The sequence below is a fragment of the Macaca fascicularis genome, chromosome 17 (assembly GCF_037993035.2).
Source record: "Macaca fascicularis isolate 582-1 chromosome 17, T2T-MFA8v1.1".
NCBI classification, from domain to species: Eukaryota; Metazoa; Chordata; class Mammalia; order Primates; family Cercopithecidae; genus Macaca; species Macaca fascicularis.
The window spans coordinates 9,381,310-9,399,016 of record NC_088391.1 but is presented as its reverse complement, the minus strand read 5'-3'; the positions used below and the strand labels follow the sequence as shown (position 1 = coordinate 9,399,016).

The window sequence follows — 17,707 nt, the reverse complement described above, 5'->3', positions numbered from 1 at the left end:
CCATTCATTTGTGCCCCTTGCCATTACTCTGTATTGCTGCAGTTAACAAGAGTCTGGATAAATCTAAGATTTGGACTTTCAGGACTGGAAGGCTCAAGGACAGAGGGGACGCCCCTGTTTCTGTGGTCCAGAAAACCCTTTGGGAATCGCAGCTCTCAGTGTGTCTGCAGAACAGCCTCTAGGATGGTCACCTGTTGACACAGTCCGGTGGTGCCGTGTGTGGGGCCCATCAACGAAGGGGCGGAAGGGCCCCAGACCACGAGAGCCTCAGAGGGCAGTTCTGGATTCTTCGGTGATGCCTGGGGCCTGCCCTTGTGGTTCCAGGGTTGCTGAAGTCTTTACGGTGCACATTAGGTTTTGATTTCTGTCCTCCATCACTCTCTTTGAACAGTAAAGTTATTTCAGTCTCAGCGCAATGCTGTTAACAGAAAACTCATGGAAATTTCAAGACAATATTTATGTCAAAGGAAAAATTGAACTAATTGTAGTTTGCCTTTTCAAACTAGAAACCCCCTCTTTTTGCAAGACTCTGACACTCCCGACCTATCCCCTCGGCAGCTGCCTGGGCTGTTCCGCAGGAATCTGGCCATCCAAAGGGCTCGGCTCTCACCAGAGTTATTGGTTGACTTCACAGAGGTCTCCCCACTGCCTTGAACTGTGGTCCCTTGTAGCTTCATTCTTGACACCCCCTCAGCGCGTCACCGATAATGGTGACATCGACCTCCTGCTGGGAATGAGCACCTGCGCGTATGGTTGGCGCTCATTCTGTTTCTCCTTGTTTCATGCAGTTACTTCAGGAGATGAGAAGTGTGCTGCCTTCATTAGGGTTTGCTCCGTTCTTATTTTTTGAAGAGGCGTTCCCATTAATAGAACATTAAGTCCACAAAGATGGGGATTTTGGTCTAGTTAGTTCACTGCTGCATCCCCAGTTTCTGGAACTGTACCTGGCACTCAGTACATAACTGTTGAGTGAAGAATAGAATAAGAACAGGCGAAGCTGCTGTGTAAGTTGCCAAAAAGTTGGGCATTATGTTTAATAAATTTAAAGTTTTTTTTAGTGGTTCTTATCAGTGTACTTAGTGGAAAGACCTGAGTCCTTTTGATTTATGAATCGTTCAGTGGGATATGTTTTCTGATATTTTGGGGTTATTTTATGCACAGATTTTCTCTTGGCCTGCCGGGTGTCCACTATAAATATACAGCCATGGGCCCTGTAATGATGTTTTGGTTTATTATAGAACTCATCTATGAGAGTAGTTCCATAAGATTATAATAGATCGGAGAAATTCCTGTTGCTTCTTGATGTCTTATCCTTTGTGACATTGTCCTGCTATGCGTTACTCACGTGTTTTGGGTGGTGCTGGGGTTAACAGACGTACTGCATTGCCAGCCATCTAAAAGTATAGCACATGCAATTAGGTACAGTAGATAATACTTGATAATAAATGACTGTGTTACCGGGTTATGTATTTACTATATTATAATTTTTATCATTATTTTAGAGTATAGTCCTATTTACAAGAAAAGTTAACTGTAAAGTCGCCTCAGGCAGTTATTTCAGGAAGTATTTCAGAAGAAGGCATTGTTATCACAGGAGATCACGGCTCCCTGTGTGTTCCTGCCCCTGAAGACCTTCCAGTGGGACAAGACGCAGAGGTGGAAGACGGTGACATTGATCATCCTGGCTCTGTGTAGGCCCGGGCTAATGTGTATGTCTGCATCTTGGTTTTTAACAAGACAGTTGAAAAAGTAAAAAAAAAAAAAAAAAAAAAAAAAATTCAAAATAGAAAAACCTTGTAGAATAAGGACATAAAAATATTTTTGTACTTTTGTGTAATGTTTGTATTTTAAGCTGTGTTATTACGAAAAAGTAAAAGAGTTACAAAAAAGTTCGTGAAGTAAAAATGTTGCAGTAAGCTAAGCTTAATTTATGACTGAAGGAAAAATATTTTTTACACATTTAGTGTAGCTTCATTGTACAGTGTTCCTGAAGCCTCCAGTAGTGTGCAGTCCTGTCCCAGAGGCCTCCACGTTCACTCCCCGTCACTCACGTTCACTCCCGTCACTCACATTCACTCACATTCACTCCCCGTCACTCCCGTCACTCACATTCACTCCCCGTCACTCACATTCACTCCCCGTCACTCACATTCACTCCCCTGTCACTCACATTCACTCACATTCACTCACATTCACTCCCGTCACTCACCTTCACTCCCCCGTCACTCACATTCACTCCCCTGTCACTCACATTCACTCACATTCACTCCCTTGTCACTCACCTTCACTCCCCGTCACTCACGTTCACTCCCCATTCACTCCCCCGTCACTCACGTTCACTCCCCCGTCACTCACGTTCACTCCCCCGTCACTCACGTTCACTCCCCGTTCACTCCCCGTCACTCACGTTCACTCCCCATTCACTCCCCTGTCACTCACATTCACTCCCCGTCACTCACATTCACTCCCCCGTCACTCACCTTCACTCACTCCCCGTCACTCACCTTCACTCCCCGTCACTCCCCGTCACTCACCTTCACTCCCCGTCACTCCCCGTCACTCCCCGTCACTCCCCATTCACTCCCCGTCACTCACGTTCACTCCCCGTCACTCACGTTCACTCCCCTGTCACTCACGTTCACTCCCCGTCACTCACCTTCACTCACTCCCCTTCACTCACCTTCACTCACTCCCCCGTCACTCACCTTCACTCACTCCCCCGTCACTCACCTTCACTCCCCGTCACTCACATTCGTTCACTCCCCGTCACTCACATTCGTTCACTCCCCCGTCACTCACATTCGTTCACTCCCCCGTCACTCACCTTCACTCCCCGTCACTCACCTTCACTCACTCCCCCGTCACTCACCTTCACTCCCCGTCACTCACATTCACTCCCCCGTCACTCACATTCACTCCCCCGTCACTCACCTTCACTCCCCCGTCACTCACCTTCACTCCCCGTCACTCACCTTCACTCCCCCGTCACTCACCTTCACTCCCCCGTCACTCACCTTCACTCCCCGTCACTCACGTTCACTCCCCGTCACTCACGTTCACTCCCCGTCACTCACGTTCACTCACTCCCCCGTCACTCACCTTCACTCACCTTCACTCACCTTCACTCACCTTCACTCACTCCCCGTCACTCACCTTCACTCACTCCCCGTCACTCACTCCCCGTCACTCACCTTCACTCACTCCCCGTCACTCACCTTCACTCACTCCCCGTCACTCACCTTCACTCACTCCCCGTCACTCACCTTCACTCACTCCCCGTCACTCACCTTCACTCACTCCCCGTCACTCACTCCCCGTCACTCCCCGTCACTCACTCCCCGTCACTCACCTTCACTCACTCCCCGTCACTCACCTTCACTCCCCCGTCACTCACCTTCACTCCCCCGTCACTCACCTTCACTCCCCCGTCACTCACCTTCACTCCCCGTTCACTCCCCCGTCACTCGTGTTCACTCCCCACTCATTCGCGTTCACTCCCCACTCATTCGCGTTCACTCCCCCCCACTCGCGTTCACTCCCACTCGTATTCACTCCCCCTCCCTCACTCACATTCTCGCCCCCCTCACGTTCACTCCCCCCACTCGCGTTCACTCCCCCCCACTCGCATTCACTCCCCCCACTCGCGTTCACTCCCCCCCACTCGCGTTCACTCCCCCCCACTCGACTTCACTCCCCCCCACTCGCGTTCACTCCCCCCCACTCGACTTCACTCCCCTTCACTCGACTTCACTCACGTTCACTCCCCTCATTCACGTTCACTTCCCCTCACTCACATTCTCGCCCCCCTCACGTTCACTCCCCCCACTCGCGTTCACTCCCCCCGACTCGCATTCACTCCCCCACCACTCACGTTCACCCCCCCACCACTCACGTTCACCCCCCCCCACTCATTGACACTCAGGACAACCTCCAGTCCTGCAGCCTTTGTTCATGGTAAGTGCCCTATAAGGAGGTACCAATTTTTATCTTTTGTATCTTATTCTTGCTGTACCTTTTCTATGTTTCCATTCACAGATACTTACCATTGTGTGACTGTTGCCTACAGTATTCAGTACAGTAACATGCTGTACAGGTTTGTAGCCTAGGAGCCAAGGCTATCCCATGCAGCCTAGGTGTGCAGTAGGCTATCTCACCTAGGTTTCTGTCAGTACGCTCTAAGTACACTGCAGGATGTTCACACAAGGATGAAATCACCTAAAGACGCATTTCTCAGAACACATCCCTGTCATTAAGTCATGACACATGACTGTATTACAATATAGCCACATGGTGTCACAATCACACTTTTACAGTCCGCATGTACTCCTGGAAGCCCATCAAGGGTAATGTTGGAATGCTGCTTGCTATATTTTTGAAACAAATGGAATTGAACTCTTTACGTCTGAGGCGTAGCATTGCATTACTCTGCTTTTAACAAAGGAATTTTCAAATCTCAAAAATTACAATAAATTGGTTGGAACATTTTTGGATTAAAGGGAAGTGATGCTAATGAATTTATTTGCTATGCATTCCAGTCCCATTAATCCTGATGAGTTCATCCTGGCTTAACATATGGCATGCCTTTCTTTAGACTTTTAAAGAATTAACTGCTTTTATACCACGACTGCTTTTATACCACGACAGGAGACTGCGACTGGAGCAAGCGTCACTGCGGCAGGCTGCTGAATTCATGCCTAAGGAGCAGGACAGCAGCATTCCTCCTGTTGAGTGTATATTAAGCTTGGCTGTGTTCATTTCACTGGGCAACCTTTTAAGCACTGGTTCTCAAACTGTAGGGTCTGGAACCCCTCTGACACCCTTAAAGAGTATTGAGGACTCCCAGAAGCTTCGCTTATGTGGGTTGTGTCTATCAACACTTATGAATTGGAAATAAAATGTAGTCTGGGTGCAGTGGCATACCCCTATAATCCCAGCACTTTGGGAGGCTGAGGCAGGTGGATTGCTTGAGCTGAGGAATGTTGAGACCAACCTGGGCAATGTGGCGAAACCCCGTTTCTATGAAAAATACAAAAAATTAGCCAGGCGTGGTGGTGCGCACCTGTAGTCCCAGCTACTTGGGAGGCTGACGTGGGAGAATCACTTGAGTCTAGGGAGGTCGAGGCAGCAGTGAGCCAAGATTGTGCCGCTGCATTCTGTCGCCTGGGTGACAGAGTGAGACCCTGTCTTAAAAACAAAAACAAAAAAAAAAAAGAAATTAAAGTTTAGAACGACTTGAAATAAATGTCTTAATCTACCTAAAATAACAAGGATTAACCCATTTTGTGTTACTATAAGTAACATTTTTATGAAAAGTAACTATTTTCCAGAACAAAAATAATTCAGTGAGAAGAGTGGCATTGTTTTACATGTTTATAAGCCTCTTTAATGTTTAGCTTATGGCAGCTGGATTCATGTATGTGCTTCTGCATTCAGTCAGTTTGGACGTGTTGTTTTAGTTGAAGTATATAAGGAAAATTTGGCTTCACAGGGATGTACCTAGAAAAGGAGGAACACTTTAGTGGCCTTTTCAGGTAATTGTAGATATTCTTTCTTGATACTACATTAAAACTCCACAGGCAATAGTGGGTTCCACTGTGGAATCTGAAGCCATCTCGGTAAGCTCTTTGTTCTAAAATGATGGGTCTATCTTGCACTTCGAATCAGTCTACACATTTATGATTCTGTTTTACTGAATTACTGTTTTACTGAATGATGTAGGTCTTCCAAATGCTGGCACATTTCATCATATATTTTTAAAATATCACATTTGTTAACATCACCCCCAGTGTCATGGAAAAATTCAACTTTTAGGGAGCTGTCCACATCTTGATGACGAATACAAGTTTTCTGAAATTCCCATTTTTTTCTTGAAAGCTCTCAAATTTTATCACTCGCAGCAAATGTCGTCAGTTGTTTCCCTTCTAGATTCTGCCCCTTTTTTTCCAGAGTTAACTTTTTAAACTATGAATCCCAATCATGGCCCTTTGGCACCCACCCTGCAGTGGGGCACCAGTATGCTGTGTCCCTGGTGGGCTGTGAGCCTGACTTTATCAACCTTCATTGTTCTCGGTGCTCTCATGGTACATGATAGAGCATCAAGAAAGAGCGGTAATTGACAATTAGGGACACTTGATTATGGACTGTGTCTTTTTTCTTTTTTTTTTTTTTTATTATACTTTAAGTTCTAGGGTACATGTGCACAATGTGCAGGTTTGTTACATATGTATACATGTGCCATGTTGGTGTGCTGCACCCATTAACTCGTCATTTACATTAGGTATATCTCCTAATGCTCTCCCTCCCCGCTCCCCGACCCCATGATAGGCCACGGCGTGTGATGTTCCCCACCCTGTGTCCAAGTGTTCTCATTGTTCAATTTCCACCCGTGAGTGAGACCATACGGTGTTTGATTTTCTGTCCTTGCGATAGTTTGCTCAAAATGATGGTTTCCAGCTTCATCCATGTCCCTACAAAGGACATGAACTCATCCTTTTTTATGGCTGCATAGTATTCCATGGTGTATATGTACCACATTTTCTTAATCCTATGGACTGTGTTTTAAATACTATTGAATTAATGTTCAGTTCCACTGGTGTGATCATGGCATTACAGTTTGGTAACACAATGTAATTCTTAGCAATTACTTATTGACATATTTGGAGGTAGTTGTCATGATAGCTATAGCTTGCTTATCACAATGGTCATAAGGAAAGCATATATTTGTCTAAAGAGGGATAAAGCAAATATGGCAAAATGTTAAATATTGGGAAGTGTAGATAAAGAGTAAGCATTCAACTTCTGTAGGTTTGACATTTTCAACATAGAAAGTGAAAAGGAATGAAATATCAATGTAGGATGAAATATCAATGTATGAAAGATGACGCAGGTGGGAATGGAATAAGATTCCAATTGTGGGCAGTCTGGTTTGCTGCTAAGTTACACAACTCTAGCTGTTGATGAGCATGTTTATGTGCATTTTTTGTGTAATGATAATCTTATCTGGGTTCACATTAGGTGCAAATCATATTTCAGACAGCTTAATTAAACCTCTTCAGCTCCCGGGCGAGTGCAAGATTCTGTGAAGAGTATAAATGGTAAGATTTAGAAAACAAAGGACTTTATATGCCATGCATCTACAAGGTTCTTCCTAGCGTGTCCTCAGGCTGCGTTCACACCAGGTACTCCCAGTCACTGGCCAGCACGATTCCATTCCAAGGCAACAAGGTCCTGCTTCCCAGATTTAGGATAACCTTCTGCCCATGCTGAGACTCTTGGTGTTATGGGCAGACGTGTGCTCCGTGCTGCCATGGCAGCTGTTAATAGTACCCATAGAACTCCATCACCGAATGCTCGATTGTACGAATTGGAGTCCAAGTGTTTTCAGAAGATACCAGCTAATGTTTTCTGCCCCTGCTGACCTTGCTGGTCAATACCAGTGTCAGGAGCGGACTCGCTCCCCTTCTTCCTCAGAGCTTTTGCATGTCTACGACTGTGCCCTAGATTTGTGGAAATTGCCAGTGTGACGCTTTTATATCTTCCTCTTTGAAATATGAGAGTCGATTTCAGAGGTAAAGCGGTGGAATCTCTGGTGTGGAGGGCATCTAGTCTGGCTTCCCATCTTCTCCCTGAATTCCCCTGATGATGCCCCATGGTGGTCCCCTTTGCCGTCAACCCTGTCTTCAGTTGCTGTTAAGGTGGCATGTGTTTCCCACTGCAGGGCTGAGCTGAATCCGTTTTCACTGTACCAGCCACAGACTTGGAGATTCTGGGGTCGAAACTGAACATATCTGATGGCTCTTCCTTGCCTTTCAGGATTCTGAAACCTTCCTCGTATCCCTCCTGACACTTCTTTGCTGCAAGATCGAGGCTGTACTCTGGTGAGAAGGTGTTGAGGCTTCACGTCGTAGTCCAGGTACAGTCTACCTGTCAGCATGACAGCAGCATGCTAGAATATGTTATTCTGTTTTGTGCTAGAATATGTTATTCATTTAGACTGCTGGTTGTCTGTTGACTTTTTAAGTTAACTGTCAACTAAAACCCCCCAGTTGTCTTCTTTTTCAGATTCCCAACTGCTGTAATTTTTCAGACTCATGTGGCTAACTGTCCAGACCCATTAACCCAGCAGAAAACAAGCTTGTCTTTTCACTTGAGTGTGTTCCTTAAATTCCTGCATTTCCTTCCAACAGAACTCTTGATATCCTGTGGCTGGCCAGGCCTTCCGTCCCTGAGGCCTGGTCACCAGGGCAGGCTCTGGGGAAGGATCAGCCTGGAGCTGTCCCACGTCATTCCTGGTGCGGACATTGGGCACTGTGTCTCGTGCTCTGTGCGCCACCCAGCTCCTGGGCACTGGCGTGCAGCACAGCGGCTGTGCTGTGTCCTGCTGTGTTTCTCTGTGTGACTCCTGGAGCCTTTGCAATTCTCAGGGTCAAGGGCTGCTTCCAGTTCTCTTCCTACCCCAGAACTTTTCATCTTGCTCCCATTCTTCTGACTCTTCTCCTTACTTCTCTCCCTTTTACTTAGGAATTCTGCTGTAACTCGTTCCTGGTTCAGGGGCTGTAGCCGTCTGCTCTAGGGCAGTGGTGTTTCAGGCTGTTCCTTGCAGCTTGAGAGTTAATTCCAAGTGGGCATAAGAGCCAAGTGGGGCAGGGGGGCAGTCAAGGCTGGCCACTGAGGCTCTGTGTCCCCTCTCTTTCTTTAAATACGAGTAGCTTCATTTTTGTCTGATTTTTCTATTTGGGTTTGGCGTAGGATGTAGTTTGGGTGCCGAGACCAGCTCGGTCGGAGACCCTAACCCAGCAGCGCTAGAGGAATTAAAGAAACACACACGGAAATATAGAGTGTGGAGTGGGAAATCGGGGCTGACAGCCTTCAGAGCTGAGAGCCCCAAACGGAGATTTACCCACATATTTATTGACAGCAAGCCAGTGATAAGCATTATTTCTATAGATTATAGATTAACTAAAAGCATTCCTTATGGGAAATAGAGGGATGGGTCTGGCTAGTTATCTGCAGCAGGAGCGTGTCCTTAAGGCATGGATCACACATGGTAATGTTTGTGGTTTAGGAACACCTTTAAGGGGTTTTCTGTCCTCGGTGGGCCAGGTGTTCCTTGCCCTCATTCCAGTAAACCAACGACCTTCAACGTGGGCATCATGGCCATCACGAACATAACACAGTGCTGCAGAGATTTGGTGGATGGCCAGATTTGGGGGCCTGTTCCCAACATTTGGGAAAAAGAGTTCCGCTATAAAATACTTTAAACTAATTGCTCTGGCCATTTCTCCATTAAACTAAAAATGTTTACTGAGTATGGAGGCTTCATCATTATCATTGCTATTTTATTACACAAAATAGAGCTAAAACTCTTCAGTTGAGGGAAAGTGTGTGTGTGTGTGTGTGTGTGTGTGTGTAATGACCCTCACCTGACTTGTCTCCCACTCTCTCACATTCTTACAGTCATTTGAGGCCATTCATATAGTTAATTCTGAGACTATGGCTATATTAGGAATGCAGACATACCCAGGCTCAGCAGCCCACACTGAGATCTTAATCAGAAGGACTTCTGGGGGATATAGCCAGTGACCTTTGCCACATGTAAGCAACTTTGAGCAGGCTGCCTTGAAATAAAAATTAAGGAGGAAGGAGGGGCTGCCCACAAGCTTCAAGCTCCGGGGGAGGATTAGGCTATAAGTAAGCACCTTGTTTATGAGGCTGCTACAGCCTTGTCAATGTCAGAAACAAAGGTGCAGAATTACCAGGTGCACCTTCCCAAAGACAGTGGGTAAAATTAGCTGCCGGCCAGCAGGGAAGTGGGAGGATGTTCTGCACAGGCCAGAAGCCACTGTGTGTTGGGGTGTGTGAGCCTTGAGCACCCTTTTCTTTCCTTTCCTGTTTAGGTGCTTAATTAGTAGAATGACTTGAATTAGAGTGAGTTCATTCTGCATTCTTCCCCCCTCCACCGCCCCAGTCAGATGTGTTTCTGCTGTCTTGACAGACTATTTTAGAACACCTTCCGGTGTTACCTGACACTGGGGCTGGGCGTTGACATCTGAGTGAATAGCCTAAGTCAGAGTCTTCCGCTTCTAGGGCTGGGCAGTGCATTATCAAGGTGTGAGGGGAAGCCCTTGGGTGGTGTTGGGGCACAAGTCCTGAACCCTGTCTGAATCGGGGGAATTTATGGCTTACTGGGCACCGCCATGATGTCACCTTTTCCCGTCGAAGAGAATCAGGCCAGGTGGTAACATAGGTGCCACATCTCCTGGAGGCCTTTCAGTCTTGGCCACGCTTGTTGTTTGGTTTATCACATTCTGTCTTCTCTCTTCTGTTCTGTTCCCTGCGCTTCCTTAGTCTCTGCAAGGAGAGAGCGCACATAGTAGGGGAATAATAGGTAGTTGTTGCATGGGTGGATCATTGTGAACAGTTACTTGCTTGCTTCTTTCTTTCCATAGTGTGCACTCTGAGGGCAGGGACGATGTATGGTCTCATCTTTATAGCTCCCATAACTCCCTACAACCATGGCCCAAGGAAGATCACCCAATTTTTAAAAAATGAAGTAACAGCTATTTAATATATGGCATTTTTCCAGAAGGAGGAAATTACTTTCAAATCATTCAGCCTCCGTTAAATGAAATAGTTTCAGGCAAAGTCGTGGTTATCCCCACCACTGAAGCAATGTATTAAAGAAAGTTGCTGCTCTTGTTCTTAGACCCACAAGGATTCAGTGAGCAAATGAACGCCAGTTCACTCATTATCACACGAGAGTGTTTGGACCGTGGTTAGTCATCTATTTCTCTGGCTTAAAACAACACACATCTTATTTTCTCAATGTTTCTATGGGCCAGGAATCAGAGCAGGAGTCAGGGCTTAGCTGGGGCCTGTGCTTGGGGTCTCACCGGGCTACAGTCTGGATGCTGGCCTGGGCTTGGTGTTCATCTGGAGGCTTGACTAGGGAAGTGTCCTCTTCCACGTTCCCTCAGGTTGTTGGCTGAATTCATGTTCTGTAGTTGTAGGACGGAGTTGTGGCCTCTTTTTGGCTGACGTAGAGGCTGCTGTCAGCTCTGAGAGGCCACTCGCGGTTCCTAGCAGCTGCCTGCATCTCCCAGAAGCCACCTGCAGTTGGTTGTCATGTGAGCTTCCCCAGCATGGCTGCTTGCCTCATCAAGCCAGCCCAGCACAGGTCAGCTTTCCTTACTCCTTGGAAGGGAGAGCTGAAAAGTGGTTTCCATCTGCTGTCTATTTTTATAAGAAATTACTTTCTTCCTTGCTTTTTTACTACATTTGTCCCTGATTTTAAACCTTCTACAGGGTCCCAGCCCAACAGGACCCGTTTACCCTTGCAGCCAGCATGGATGCCCTGAGCCATCACTGGCCCTGCTGGCTGGTGGGTGGCTCCGGAGTGCCCAGTCCTACTTTAGGAGCGAGATGGGTTAAATGGCTTTTTGTGAGCTGCCTTGGAACTTAACTGCAGCTTTGTCATGTTCTTTGTATAGGAAAATGTGGTCCTGGGTCTCAGATGACTGGCATGTCAGTGAACTTTAGCAGGCAAGAGGTCCTTATACAGTAGGTTTTTCTGTGGCCATGGGGACTGTAGAGAATATTATTTGTGGCATATGTTAAAATGTCTCTTTTCAGCCTTTAAGAACTCCTTAAAAAACAATAGAAGTGGCTGGGCATGGTCACTCACACCTGTAATCCCAGGACTTTGCGAGGCTGAGGTGGGTGGATCACTTGGGGTCATTCAAGACCAGCTTGACCAACATGGTGAAACCCCATCTCTACTAAAAATACAAAAATTAACTGGATGTGGTGATGCACACCTGTAGTCCCAGCTACTCAGAAGGCTGAGGTGGGAGGGTTGCTTGAACCCAGGAGGCGGAGGCTTCAGTGAGCTGAGATGGTGCCCCTGCACACCAGCCTGGGCGACAGAGTGAGACTCTGTCTCAAAACACAAACAGACAATAGATGTAAGCTGTGCTCTCTTTTTCTCCTGATTCTGTGAAATGTAGAGTCTGACTGTCACAAAGCCATAACCAAAAAAGGAAGAATTTTGATTATGCATGGTCTGGAACATTTGAGTTGAATGTTGGCATATTGAGGGGCTGGCTCCAGGGTCAAGTTGGGGTGGCACTCCAGAGTGACAGTGTGTGGTCATGGTGTTGGTCTGGCGCCTTTGATGAAAGCAATGCAGGTGGCACTGCCAGTGACGGATGATAAAATACGGACCACGTGGTGTGCTGAAAGGGCCGCTCCACCCTTCACCCCCTCTGGCACTCTCATGCGGTGGGAAGGAATGGAGCTGGCTTCCTCCTGGTCCGTGGGCACTGTTTTCTCCCGGTCTTTGATCGTTCAGGTGAGCATGCGGACAATTGGCCATTTGTTTCCAGATACCTGAAAGGAATTGCAGGTAAATTGAATCACATTCTCCTCTCTGCTAGAGGCTATTCTCTCAGTGCCCACTAGCACGTCCGCTCCACATAAAGAGAAGGCCTCGTCATTAGAAAAGTACAACCAGTACTTGTTGAAGACTGAAGACAGGTAAGGTGGTCAGCCAGGCCAATAGGCTGTGACATTCTTTTGAGATTAGAAGTCAGATTAAAAGTGTGTTCCTTCTGGAGTGAGTGTCTGAAATTCTGGTCACCAGTGAAAAAGTGTGGTTGTGAATGTGGCAGGAAGACCTGCCATAAATGTGGCATTTCCTGGTGGGAATTACTGGTGCATGACATGAACTGCGTAGATAATCCCCATGGTAACTACGGGCGTGTGTTTTATGTGTGTGTCAGGGCTCTTTGAGAAAAAACAGGGACCGGGGAACAAAGAGATCAATAGGAAAGGTCACAGCATGTGCTTACGCAAAGGTGTTATATGAGATGGATTAAAATATTGGGCTGTAAGGCGAGCATATTGATTTGCTACCGAAAAGGAGAAGGCTGGACCTCGAGAAGTTGGAAGTCCTCGTGCTCTGTTTTCCCCCCTCAATGTTTCTTACACAGACCAGATTAGTCTGCCCAAGATCATGTTTTGTGGATGCTCTTCCTTTGCTTTAAAACTCTGCGTCTAAATAAAGGTGTAAATCCCTTAGCTGACCACTGAAGACCCCTAAAAGGGCCACCCTGCCCTGCCCCAAGTCACAGATCACAGATCAGCGTGCCAGCCTCGCCCAGTGACTGACATGCCACCTGTTGTCCGGCGGGCATGGGTTCCATCTCCCCAGTGAGGTTGTTACCTGTCGAAACGTAAGAAGGAGTGAACTGCAGAATTCACTTGTGGTCCTTCCAGTGTATAGCTTCTAAACGCGTGCGCCTAACGTTTTAGACAGCCACCAGCTTTTGCATAACCTGTGAACCATGCCTAAGTCTGTTCCTTGGTGCTCACATCAGCTTTTCTGGTAGAGGCTATAGTATGAGAGACGGTTGCTTTTCAGTTTGACTTTCTATTGATTCAGACTTAGGCCCAGAGAAGTGTCTCAGGACACCGCCAGGAGAGTTAAGGACAGGTCTGCCTGTTACACATCTTTGACTCTTGGCTGTTTTTCTAGGTCGTAATGGTTGAATATTGACAGTTTCGTAGGGCTCAACCTAATCCCATATAAAAGACCCTTTAACTAGTTAACATGTGGCTGTCACTTACAGCATTTTGGGGCTGTCCTGGCGCTGGGGTTGGGGAGTGAGGTACTTGGTGCAGGTAGTGGAGTTTCCTCAGTGTTTTTTGGGTCAGCCCCAGACGAAGTCCTTTGTTTTTACATTTAATTTTGGAAATTTCCAAACATGTACAAATATAAAGGGAAAAGCATAATGAAGCCCCGTGTATCTGCTTATCAGCATCTCCTAGACAGACTCGAGGTGGGCTTGGCTTGTCCTGGGACCCTCATGCCTTCCTTTGTTCTCCCTCTTTGTTGATTTCATTAAGAGATTTTCTTTCCCTTAATTCAGAAGCAGTGCATACTCATTATTTAAAAATCGTCGAAATATGGAAGGAACCATTCATAATCTTCTTCTGTCTAGAGACAAATGCCTCACTTCCTCCTGCACTACCATTCTTTGTATACACTTATTTTTATGTTTTTGTTTTAAGGACTGCTATATGTTATTTTGACACTTTTTTCCCTACTTTTATCAGGGACATCATATCTCCAGCGTAATATGTAATCCATCTGCTTTATCTGCCACTTCCTTCCACATACCCCTTCCAGGCCTCTGCTATCTGTATCCTTTCTACAACTTTCCACCGAAGCCCCGGTTGGGTCCTGCAGCCAAAATTACCCACTTTTCCTCAGTCCCAGATAAAGTTCCTGTTACCTCACAGGCAGCAGGTGTTGGCTAGCAGCTGGCTGGATGGGAAGTGGATGGATTACATTGATTCACTCCACTGCATGAATAATAATGGGCTTCATTTTTACAGGGGTGTCACATTCAAGAAGAGGTTGTCACTTAACTCATGACTCTTTTATGTTTGTAGGATTTCAGACAGGGTAACAAAGTAAGAATTGTCAGGCAGCAGGGAGAATGAGCTTGGTCAAAGTTGAGTCAATTTGGCACCTGGCAGGCCATAGGGTTTCAGGAATTAGGTGACCTGGGTTCAAATCCTGGCTTCACTATTACGAGTTATGTGACGGCAGGCAATATAATCCGCCAGCTACCTAGCAATTGTGACTTGATTGCTTCCTTGTGAGGATTTAATGCAGCAGTACATCTATGCATGTGTGTGACGTGGAGCTGGTGTTGTGTGATATTGGCTGTTTCTAGCCGGCCCCGCTCACTCTGAGGCTGTTCCTGGGCTGTGCCCCATTGTTCATAGGTTTTCTTTGTCTCCTCTTGAACCAGTGAATTTTCTAGGAGTTCCAAGTTTTTTCACAAAAAAAGTTGCTTGTGATGGTGGGGAGACTGGGGGAGAAGTGAACATTTCCAGGAGTTTATGGATTAAGGTGTTCCCAGGCCTGTGTGTGAATTGGTGGACTGCCTGGGTTTATTAAAGGTTTGTTGAGTGAATCAGTGAGTGAGTAGGAAAATACCAGTCTGTGAATGTCCAGTGAAAATTCAGTTAAGTTGGCATGGAATCCTCTGCTTTGCTCTCGTTTGCAATGCTGATTCTCCTTGTGCTTTTTGAAAGAGGAAATATTTAGAAGGAGGGAAAGAAAACTAATTTAACTCCCAGGATACTTAGAGGCTCAGAAAATTGAAGTGCCAGTGTTCTAATCTTGGGGGAGCTTTGTTTAAAACATTTCTTTTTAAATAAATGAACAAATTTGTTTAAAGAACAGATTTCTTCTTGAGATGTGAGAGCCGGTTCCATAGCCATTTCCAAGGCCCCGATGCAGTGCGCGCAGACGTAAAGCCTGTTGCATGGGAGCTCCCGCTGTGTCGGGCCAGCTCCCTGGTTGGTTCTGGCTCACTGATGCTGCACTTGGGAGGCAGCAGAGAGTCTCCCCGAGGACCTGCCCACAGGGTGTGCAGACTGGTGTTTTCTTTCCATGCTGCCCAAGTGTGATGAAAAGGCACGTGTCAGAGGAGCCCTGGCTCCAGTAGGATAGGCTAGGATACCTGTTTTTGTTGTAACACACTTCTGCATGCAGGGTGTGGGCGTCTCTCCCGATGAAGCACTGCCCTCTGATGATGAAAACACGTCGAGAGACACCAACTCTCCACTCATCCTGCTGGCTGCAGGAGGAAACGCTTTTCGGGTGTTCTCTGGATTTTGTGAAGATGTCGATAGCTTTTCCACCGGCTTCTCGTTTTTTTAAGTCAGTCTTTGATTTGGGTAAACAGAGTTGGGTGACGTGAGCTGAGTGGAGTGGGTGGTACTCAGTGCCTGTGGCAAAGATTCCATGAAGGGAAACCCTGGTGATGGGAACCTTGAGCTGATGGGGATTGTCTGCCCTGTGCTTCTGTGAGGCAGAGACAGTGACCAACAGATTGTAATTGAGATTTAAAAGAAAATATTATTATGAGGCAGTAATAGCTACTAATGGGGTGATGCTGATAGTTATTTGCATTTGAAGAGCAGCGAGCTCTGTTTTCTGGGTGTTTCCTAGTACGTTGCCTCATGTGAGCCTCACAGCACCTTGCAGTGGCAGGACCATCCCATCTTCATTTTACACAAGTAGAAACAGAGACCCTGACACTGTGCCTTGTTGAACACAATGCATTTGGGCCTATGGAAACCTGGGCAGAAAGAGTGGTGGGGACCTGAGCTGGTCCCCACAGTGGCATGGGGGCGATGTCTGATGGGGGTGAAGGGGGTGGGGAGAGGGCGCAGACAGAGGTTACCTGTCAGGAGACGGGCTTAGAGAGGGCTTCCTAGACAAGATTGTTGCTTTAGATTTTAATCTGTAACTAGCAGGTTTTTACATTTATATTCATTTAGAGAAACACATGTATTCCTTGGTGAATGAAACCATTCAGTATTCAGCTAATAAGATCTCCTTTGATAGAAAGACCCTCACAAGTTGTTGATGGTCATGGTGATGATTACCTGAGACAAAAGTGAGTGTCTCGTTAGCTTCCTGAATTTCAGGTCATTGGTAATTACTGAGTGCTGCACATGCTGTGGTCCTGTCAATCCTATTTGGTGCCTGCTAGGTGCCAGGGGCATGGAGGGATGATCGGGATGCAGCCCTTGGCCTGGGGGAGCATCATGAGGGGGCCGAGTTGAGTCAGTGGAAAGAGCTTGCCCCCCCTCCGATGAGGCATGTGTGGTGTCGCCTGTGCCCCCTTTGCCAGGCCACAGTGCCATCTGTGCCCTCTTCTGTATTTTATACCCTCTCCCCACGGCCCTCGCTGCCATGCCATTTCCCAGAATTTGTTGATCCAATTCAGAGGGCAGTTCAAGGCTTTGGAGGCAGTGAGGCTTGAGCCCCAGCTGCACCTTTCATTAGTCAAATGCCCTTGGGGACGTTCCTTGGGAGAATGCTATAGAAGTTATTTTATTTGTGGTGGGGCCGGAAATCATTACTTAAAAAAAATCTCGCCAGATGATTGTAATGTGCAACCAGCGTTGAGAATTACTGAGTTGTAATCAAGCCTGCAACTTCTTGTCTCTAGAATGCAAGGTATTGCCTACCTGATAAGGGGCGAAAAGATGAAGTAAACTATGTAAAGGACTTTCATTTGGCCAGTGCCCCAGGATGTTAGGTGTTTTTAGTCATTACTGTTGTTTTCTCATTGAAAACGTGACATGTCATTCTAGACTACACAGCAAATGATGGAAAAGAAGAAAATAACAACAAAAACATACCTATAATCTGAGTTAATATTTTAGGATTTTACACCCACATAAGTACTCATTGGGATTATATTATGTTCTTTTGGACTTGATGTTTTCTCATGACATTAAACGTTGAAAACGGTTTACTGACTGCAAACCATTTCAGCAACAGACTCACGCTGTAAAGATCTCACTGGGCTCCTTCCTGGGACAGCATTGTCCACTTTCGGCCTGTGGGCTGTTAGTTTATTTGTTTGGGCCTCTTCACGGTGTGAGTGGTAGGACCTGGCGCTCCTTAGTTGCTTTTACCTGGCTGAAGCCCGATGCTGTGCGTGTGGTCTCTGCCATGCCTGCTTTGGGGCCTCTGTTGGCAGTTGTTCCTTGGCTGGGCAACTTCCCCACTGTGCCTGGAAGCTGTTCTGCAGTTGGTGGCTGCTCAGCCCAGGGAATGGCACCTGCGGTAGAGCCTCGTGTCGTCTCCTCCCTGCATGACCCCCACTCACCCACT

General features: G+C 46.8%; 1 protein-coding gene across 4 annotated transcripts in view; it reads left to right on the top strand.

The window, feature by feature from the left end:
• SLC7A1 (solute carrier family 7 member 1) overlaps positions 1-17,707 on the top strand; it is an 86,375-nt gene that overhangs the window by 33,242 nt on the left and 35,426 nt on the right. For 3 of the 4 annotated variants that reach the window (XM_005585565.4, XM_045377131.2, XM_065533120.1), the window contains exon 2: positions 7,813-7,912. The gene's annotated coding sequence lies outside the window, so the exon portion shown is untranslated. Of the gene's footprint in view, positions 1-7,014; positions 7,095-7,812; positions 7,913-17,707 lie in introns of all 4 variants that reach the window. The other variant, XM_065533121.1, reaches the window with a different exon arrangement.